The 8,930-nt window shown below is 37.1% G+C and overlaps 1 protein-coding gene across 3 annotated transcripts in view; it reads right to left on the reverse strand.

Moving 5' to 3' along the window:
- Positions 1–7,341, reverse strand: part of LOC6053025 — a 116,832-nt gene extending 109,491 nt beyond the window's left edge. For all 3 annotated transcript variants that reach the window (XM_038259784.1, XM_038259785.1, XM_038259780.1), the window contains exon 1: positions 6,922–7,341. The gene's annotated coding sequence lies outside the window, so the exon portion shown is untranslated. The remainder of the gene's footprint in view (positions 1–6,921) is intronic.
- Positions 7,342–8,930: the final 1,589 nt, after the last annotated feature.

Raw genomic sequence — 8,930 nt, forward strand, 5'->3', positions numbered from 1 at the left:
CAGCAGTAACACCGAACATCCTACCCGTCGTCCGTTCGATTAACGTCCAGCGTTATTCCACTTGGCCTTCGACGAGAAAGCGTCCCCTACCTGTGAAACAACTATTTGAAATCAGAATTTTCTTTTGCTGCCCGTTTCAATAATTTAAAAATAGAACATAGGCCACACCCTTCTCCTTCTGCAACCCAAGTCGAGCTTCACATTCCCATTGGCTAATCAGAATTAGTTGATTTAAACTAAAGTAAATTTCCAAAACTGATGTAAATTTTAAAAATTAATGTAAATTTCCATTGAATCTATTGTAAATTTCCAATGAACCTAATGTAAATATATCACAAGCCTTATCCGACAAACTTCATTCTGCCTTTTTTTCGTTTGTTGACGTTATTTTGATTTTTGCATATTCAGCCTCCTGTGATCAAAATATGATTTTACGTTACTTTCTCCATGCAATTTGCTGATGCTCCGGAATCGGTTCCAGAGTGGCCAAAGTGTCAATTAGTTAGCGTAAGAACCTTCCTTGGGCTTATACGATCCCAACGCAACAAAAAGCACCTCGATCCGACGCTCCGTATTGAACTGATTCGCGTTCGAACAAAACCGTCGAATTTTTTTATACATATAGAAGATTTATCATGATACCTTTTGGTACATGATAAATAATGTAAATTTACAGGAATATTTTTTTCTGTGTAGATCATCACTTGAATTTTTAAGTTATCGCAGTTTTAGTAAAAAAAGTAGATTTTTTCTCGTTTTCGTTATTATCCAGGTTTTTGCGCGGGGCGCGTCAAAAAACACAGTTCTTATTTTGAAAAAAATCGTATCTCGGAATATTAAAAAAACACCTTCACCATTTTTTGATATGTTATGTAAAATTTTCCGTAAAAATTCGATAAAAATATTTTCAAACAAAGGCTCTTTGGTTCCGAGACCTTTAAAACAGCATTTTAAGTTTTCATTCGACCTTTTCATATGTTAGGCTAGATTTTTGAAACCTTTTTTTTAAAGGCCAACTTATCACCTTTCATTTGCGTATAAATCCACTTTAACGACCCCCGGGTCTTTTGTGGTCTCTGTTGCAAGTTTCTGCTCATTTCTAGGCGTCCGAAGGTTATGTGTGGTGAGTCACCCAAAACCTCTTTTACGCAAATAGACCGACGTTTTACTTCCCCATCCGATAGAAGGCCAGGAGGATAAGGCGGGAATCGAACCCGCGCCCCTTAGCAACTTAGGGATCGGCAGCCGAAGCCGCTAACCACCGCGCCACGAGGCCCTCAGCGGCCTCGAAGATGGCGGGGAGTTATAATGTTTTGAAAAAAGTGGTTTTTGCGAAAATTTAACAAAATGGCAATTTTTTGGACCACCCTAACACGGCGTAAGTCACCCTAATGGCCAAATAAAAAAAATCAACTCTAATTATTTCGGCCAGGAAACAACCAGAAAATTTTTGAGCCTGATCGGACAACTTTTTTTCGAATCATGTTGTATTCGAGGGGAATTGAGAAGATGCGCAATAGGGTGCCCAGAATATGGGACTTTTTTCAAAACCTAGCTCCACAAGCTGAATATTGTTCCTTGACCTATTTTAGGACTCTGGGCCAAATATGAGCAAAATCGGTCATTATTTACCCATTGATACTCGGAGGTGAAGTTTGTATGAAAAAAATCTAAAAAAATGTATGGAAACCCAAAATTTCTTACGGTTTGGTCTGCACGGTGCGCTGCTTCCATCCAAATATTCCCAAAAGTGAGATTCTAATTGAAAATTTAATGCTCTACAGCTTTGTAGAACATACCAAAGCTGTAAAACTCGATCCTAAAAAGTTTTTAATGATTTAAAGAAGTCATTTTTGTATGAACAACATTTTTTTTCACAAACTTTAGGCTCGGGTATCAATGGGTTAATCTCATCCAATTTCGCTCAAATTTTACAAAGGTACTTAAAATAGCCCAAAAAACCGTATTCCGCTCGGGAGCAGGGGTCATTTTTCTGGGCACCCTAATGCGCAAGGATCTGGCCTATACACCAGTGATGTTGAAAATAAACGATTCAGTGGCCGAAAAGCCTCCAAAGTGACATTTTTGAAAAAAAAAACATTTTTAACAAGTTAAATCCCACTTAAAATTCGAATGAGTAATTCTCTACCAACTCACACGAAATTGGGAAAAGTTGCCCCGACTCCTCTTCGATTTGCGTGAAACTTTGTCTTAAGGAGTAACTTTTGTCCCTGATCACGAATCCGAGGTCCGTTTTTTGATACCTCGTGACGGAGGGGCGGTACGACCCCTTAAATGTTTGAGCATGCGAAAAAAGAGGTGTTTTTCAATAATTTGCAGCCTGAAACGGTGATGAGATAGAAATTTGGTGTCAAAGGGACTTTTATGTAAAATTAGACGCCCGATTTGATGGCGTACTCGGAATTCCGAAAAAACGCATTTTTCATCGAAAAAAAACACTTGAAAAGTTTTAAGAACTCTGCCATTTTCCGTTAATCAACTGTAAAATTTTTTGGAACATGTCATTTTATGGGAAATTTAATGTGCTTTTCGAATCTACATTGACCTAGAAGGGTATTTTTTCATTTAGAACAAAATTTTTCATTTTAAAATTTCGTGTTTTTTCTAACTTTGCAGGATTATTTTTTAGAGTGTAACAATGTTCTACAAAGTTGTAGAGCAAGAAATTACAAAAAAAAATGCTATATAAACATAAGGGGTTTGCTTATAAACATCACGAGTTGTCGCGATATTACGAGAAAATATTTTGAAATAAGTTACTTTTTACGTTTCTCTTTGTTTCGTCGTTCGTCTCTGTCGCGGGTGACGATAAACGGCCATGATCAACGACGACCAACTTTTCAAAACTTTTTTTTTCGTAAAATCACGATAACTAGTACGCCCACCGGAACAAACCCCTGAATGCCCGCCAAAAAATCATTTTTGTTACACTGTACTGTATAATGCTGGTGCGTCCCGGAGGAACACTTCAGAGAGAAGAATATGTTGGTGCTCTGTCCCTCACAATCAGGGCTTGTGAAATTTCGACTTTGTTTGTGATAGCTGACAGAACACTCCAATCGTCTTCACCACGACAACCTGATTTTTACATTCTACTTTCGTTCGTTTCACACACAAAGGAATGAGTGCTACGCAAAGTCACTCACACAATCATTGACTTCCCTCCAGGAGAAAAATCGCACAGAGAGCGGTCGTTTGACATTCTACCGAGATTCCGATCATCTCTCCAATCGTCGCCGTCGTGCTAACTTGTCGTACGTGCATTTTAGGCCAAATTGAGTTAAGAACGCCATTTTGTGCAGCTCACAATGTCACATCTTTTGACCTTCACAGATCCCCAAAATTCGATTTCAATCCTAAGATATTCAATGAAAACCAAAAAAGCTCCGAAAATTTTTGTCACTTTTCATATGAAAGTAGTTTCAATCTTGTCGTGCTATCTTGTCACTCCCTGAAAATTGATGTAAGTGCGACAAAGGCCAAAGAGATACCGGCTACGTGGCTTAATGGTTACGGCTTCTGCCTCACAAGCAGAAGGTTCAGGGATCAAGTCCCGGTCGGTACCTTTGAAATTTGGAATCAGGAATTAGAACTTTGAATATGAACAAAAACGAAAATGAATCAGGTGGGATTCGAACTCACGCCTTTGGATTGGTGGTCTGAGACGCTGAGCAGTCGGCCATCAGAAGGTTTACACTCTAGTAGTGAAATGATCTGTAGTGTCATGTTATCTTCTCATATTAAATACGCGCTGATCCCTGATTTGCCTGAGGGGATTGGAAGTCTAAATATAGATCGAGCTTCCTTCAGATGCTTGCTTCTATGTTTAGGCGGGGTCGAACAATGCCCAGCGACCTCGGAATTGGACCGCAAGGAGCTCTGTCATTCTGAAACGGGTCGTTGGAAGCAGCGCGAGGGCTATCACCACCTAATACCCGGGACTGAGATAAGTTGTATCAGCATTCGGCATATACAAAAGTCTGATACAAACTATACTTTCCCATAATATCGCTACCGGTTAGCGGGTATTGGATTGGACACACACACACACACACAAGTGCGACAAAGGCCAAAGAGATTTCAGGTCAGGATGCGTTTGACGCACGTAAAAGCTAGACTACCGTCAACATTTGAAACTATAACTCGGGACTCCAGCAAACAACTTCAACCAAACTTCGGGACAATGCACAGAATGGTCAGCCAAACAAAACGTGTTTGTTATTGTTTACATTGCATGCTTTCGTTTTTGTTTATTCAAGGTCAAACATTGAAACGCGTTTTTCTCGGAACGTCAAAATGGCGGATGCGACATGATAGCACGACGACGTCGCAATGATAGCAATCATATGACTCCTGTCACCACGCAGCATACACTAGGAAGAAAAAGACAAAAACGAGAGAAAAAGAAAGAGCACGTTGTCTCGTTCGAACGGCTGTTTGAGCGGTGTTCATTTTTCGTTCGTTTCGTCTTCGTGTTTACGTTCATCGACCGTCGCCAAGCAATGACGGTCATGATAGGCGTAGTGTGTCAGCGATCAAATATCGTTTTGGGAAATGATCGCTGACAGAAAGTTCTATCGAATATCGAGCAGTCCCGTTCAGTGATAGATCCCTTTTCAAGCATTGCTCACAATTCATCAAGCGCCCATGGCGCGGTGGTAGCGTGTCGGATCAACAACCAAAAGTTGATGGCTCAATCTTCATTCTGTTAAGATTTTTCTGCAGTACAATCAATCAGCCGTCGGTAATGTAATAATTGTCGGTAACGGGCAAAAATGTCATACCCCTATATCGCAAAAATGCATAAGGATAGTGTTTTCATGCAGATTCTGATATACTTCCATGCCGCCATGCATCACAATCATGCGACCGCCGATTGTGTGTACCTCTCAAAAAATCAACTTTTTAAATATTTTATATAGTTGTTCGAAAAGTACACCAATGTTTGAAAAACATGACTGCCTACATTGTACATTGTAAAAAAGACATATTTGGAAGCTGAGATTTCGTGCGCAAATTACGCACAGTAAAAACAAAAATGTAAAGTTCTTAATTTTCAATTGATTTTCTATAACAAAATTCGGAATTACCTTTAAAACAATATGTAATAACACACTACACTGAAACCCCGATGGTTTGACACCAATTGTTTCCAAACAAACGGGGTCACTTTTAAGTTTGACACCCTCTTTACACAGAGCTCCACTCCACTACTACCAAATGTTTGGTTTGATAGTAAATGTGAGACCCGTGTAAAAAGTGACAGTTCGTCACTTTTTTGTTTGACTTTGACCAACCAAAAGGGTAAAAACTAAAAAAGTGTCAAGCGAAAAAGTTACCAACCACCGGGGGTTGAGTGTACTAGTTTGCATGTTGCATGTGGGTAATTTTCTACCAACTCACACGAAATCGGGAAAAGTTGCCCCGACCCCTCTTTGATTTGCGTGAAACTTTTGTCCCTGATCACGAATCCGAGGTCCGTTTTTTGATACCTCGTGACGGAGGGGCGGTACGTCCCCTTTCATTTTTGAACATGCGAAAAAAGAGGTTTTTTTTCAATAATTTGCAGCCTGAAACGGTGATGAGATAGAAATTTGGTGCCAAAGGGACTTTTATGTAAAATTGGACGCCCGATTTGATGGCGTACTCAAAATTAAGAAAAAAACGTATTTTTCAGCAAAAAAAACACTAAAAAGTTTTAAAAACTCTGCCATTTTCCGTTACTCAACGGTAAAAACAATTGGAACAGCCTTTTGAACCACTGTCCTCCCTGCCTCCTGTCACCCACTTTTCCTATACATACCTTCAACATGGACTGACACAAACAAAAGATAATCCCCCCCCCTTCACCTATTCGTGGACGTAATTTTTTAACGAACCCTAAGGTGAAATGCAAATTCAAAATATTACCACATTCCTTTAAAACAGATCAGTTAAGCTATGCAAAAGTCCTCAATGATCTTTTTTTCACTTGATTCATGCAGCAGTGGTCCGTTCATCCTAGTTGAATTTCCATTCATTCCAATAAACTGCGTCCCCAACACTACTGAGTATTAACACATAACACTTTGCGTTTCATGATAAAAGTATGTTGTGAGTATTAGAAACCAAATTCCTAGGTGTACGGAAGAAACATGCACAATATGAACGCCTCTGGATAATCGGAACTTAGTTCAATTTTTCTAGCAACACACTGTGCTCATTTTTAATTCTCAAGAGGGATCGTAGTAGAGAAAGTAGATTACGGAGCAAAGTAGGTCATCGTAAACAAGAAACGCTTAGGCACACTTAGATATGATCTTCTACAGATGCTGATTAATTAACTTGAACTTTGAAGACTTTTCGAAACACAATCATATGAATCATTAAGGTTAATGAGCCATGAAATCTATCTTGAAAGCAGATAGGAACAATATAACATATTTATTTGTCATTCTTTAATTCAACTTTATTTGTGCCTTTACTGCTTAAAATCACAAAAAAATATTAATGCCTTGTATATATCAATGCAATTATGAGCCTTACATACATCAGCGACCCACTTTACCAAATTTTTTTAACTTTCACATCTTCTTCAACAAACTTATATATTTATGATACACTACCAACACTAAGTTGATGTTAAGTTTAAAGTTATGTTAAGTTAAGTTTGTTAAGTTAAGTTTAAAGAAACTTTAAAAACAGTCATAGAAGGTTTCAGATACTAACATAAAATACTTTTAAATTACTAAGTTTTTATTATTATTATTAAATTACTTATGAATGAGACATGTTTTTATTCATTCACTTATTTATTGCACTTGCTGAAATTGATCAACACTTCGAAGAAAAACTTTGCCCCGAAAATAAAATTATGATTACTATATTTTCCTCAATAGCACTAACTAGTCTATTACATACCTTTGAACTTGAAATTCTTTAGCACTTTTGAAATTGAACGTATTCGGCAGCCTGAATGTATTCCTTGTTTTAGTTATTCCTCACTTTCTTCAATTTTTTACAGTTCAGTTAGTTTCCACTCCTCTGTCTCATCCGTTAGTTTTTCACAACGTAAATGAATGTGTAACGGTAACTGCAGATGTGCTCAGCAAGCAGTTATCTCGCGCTATGGTGAACTCATTCTCGATGCCAGGTTCAGTAGTACTTTGATTCACAAATTAAAATTCAAGACAATTTGCTCGTTACTAGTTTCACACACAATGCACTAAAATTCTTTATATATAACAACAAAAATCACATTAAAAGAACAAAGTGTCACTCAATTCAATTTCCAAGTAACGAACGGAGAGAGATGATCAAAATTTAAAGCTAACGCTTCGGTTGCATCATGAACAATGACTTTGAAACCTATGTTTCGAGGCTTTTATGGCTTTCTTCGAGATGTGGATGTGGATAGTGGTTCTTACAAGACATAGCAGTATTTGCCTCAAAACTCTCTTCGGTCCTGTTGGTTGGTGAATCAAAAATGAACATCAAGAGCTTCAGCGTAAATTTTGAGAGAACCGTAAAGAGAAAGAGCAAATCATTTGAAGCAAAACCTCAATGAAAGAGGAAAGTAAAGAGGAACTGCGAGAATTAGTTTACGGTAATGTGGTACACTCCCGTGGCCTTATGTTTCCTTTTTAACCACTTTAACCAGTAATGCGGTGAATGCAACAAAAACAAGCATACCGTCATCTGGGGCGAATCGGGACTACAGTCTGGATTGTTGTTTGTTAAGTTAAGTTTAAAGCAGTGTTTAGCATTTAATGGCTTTAAATTTGGAAATGGATGTACACTAGGGTGCTCAGAATATGGGACTTTTTTTTAAAACCTCGCTCCACAAGCTGATTATTGTTTCTTGAGCTATTTTAGGACTCTGGGCCAAATATAAGCAAAATCGGTCAACATTTACCCATTGATACTCCTGGGTGAAGTTTGTATGGGAAAAATCGAAAAAATGTATGGAAAACTTAATTTTCTTACTGTTTGGTCTGCAACGTGCGCCGAAAAATCCGTTTTCCGCTTGTGGAGCAGGGGGTATTTTTTTATGGGCTCCCTAATGTACACATTTCGTTGGTCTGAGTTTGTTCTAACCGAAACCAACCAGAAAACTCAAAATATTTTGCTCCTCCATGGTTTAAGCTACTGTCCCAATTCGGCCCATGTGTCCCGATTCGCCCCAATTGACGGTACAATAAAACTATTTTGGTAATGTACTAAAACAATTTTTATTACTGTAACCTTATTGGCCATACTGATTTGATGAATCAGAATTTTATTTGCTTTAAAACTCTGCATTATCGTTTGAATCAGTTTTTAGTGGAATGGGAAAAAATGGAACGGGTTTATAAAATGCATATACACGGCAAGCTTTAAGAAATATAGAGAAATGAAAATGATCCGAAACTTACTGATCGCAATAATGAGAAGAATTTTGTTCTACATCCGGTCTATTCAAGCCAGATTACACATGACACCATTTTGTTTTTTTTTTCATGCAAAATCTAATGCCCATTTAGTGCTATTTAGTGCCCTATACCGCACAGAGTTTTTAGTTTTTAGTTTTAAGTTTTAAGTTTTAAGTTTTAAGTTTTAAGTTTTAAGTTTTAAGTTTTAAGTTTTAAGTTTTAAGTTTTAAGTTTTAAGTTTTAAGTTTTAAGTTTTAAGTTTTAAGTTTTAAGTTTTAAGTTTTAAGTTTTAAGTTTTAAGTTTTAAGTTTTAAGTTTTAAGTTTTAAGTTTTAAGTTTTAAGTTTTAAGTTTTAAGTTTTAAGTTTTAAGTTTTAAGTTTTAAGTTTTAAGTTTTAAGTTTTAAGTTTTAAGTTTTAAGTTTTAAGTTTTAAGTTTTAAGTTTTAAGTTTTAAGTTTTAAGTTTTAAGTTTTAAGTTTTAAGTTTTAAGTTTTAAGTTTTAAGTTTTAAGTTTTAAGT

Source organism: Culex quinquefasciatus, chromosome 3, assembly GCF_015732765.1.
Source record: "Culex quinquefasciatus strain JHB chromosome 3, VPISU_Cqui_1.0_pri_paternal, whole genome shotgun sequence".
In the NCBI taxonomy this organism is placed as follows: Eukaryota; Metazoa; Arthropoda; class Insecta; order Diptera; family Culicidae; genus Culex; species Culex quinquefasciatus.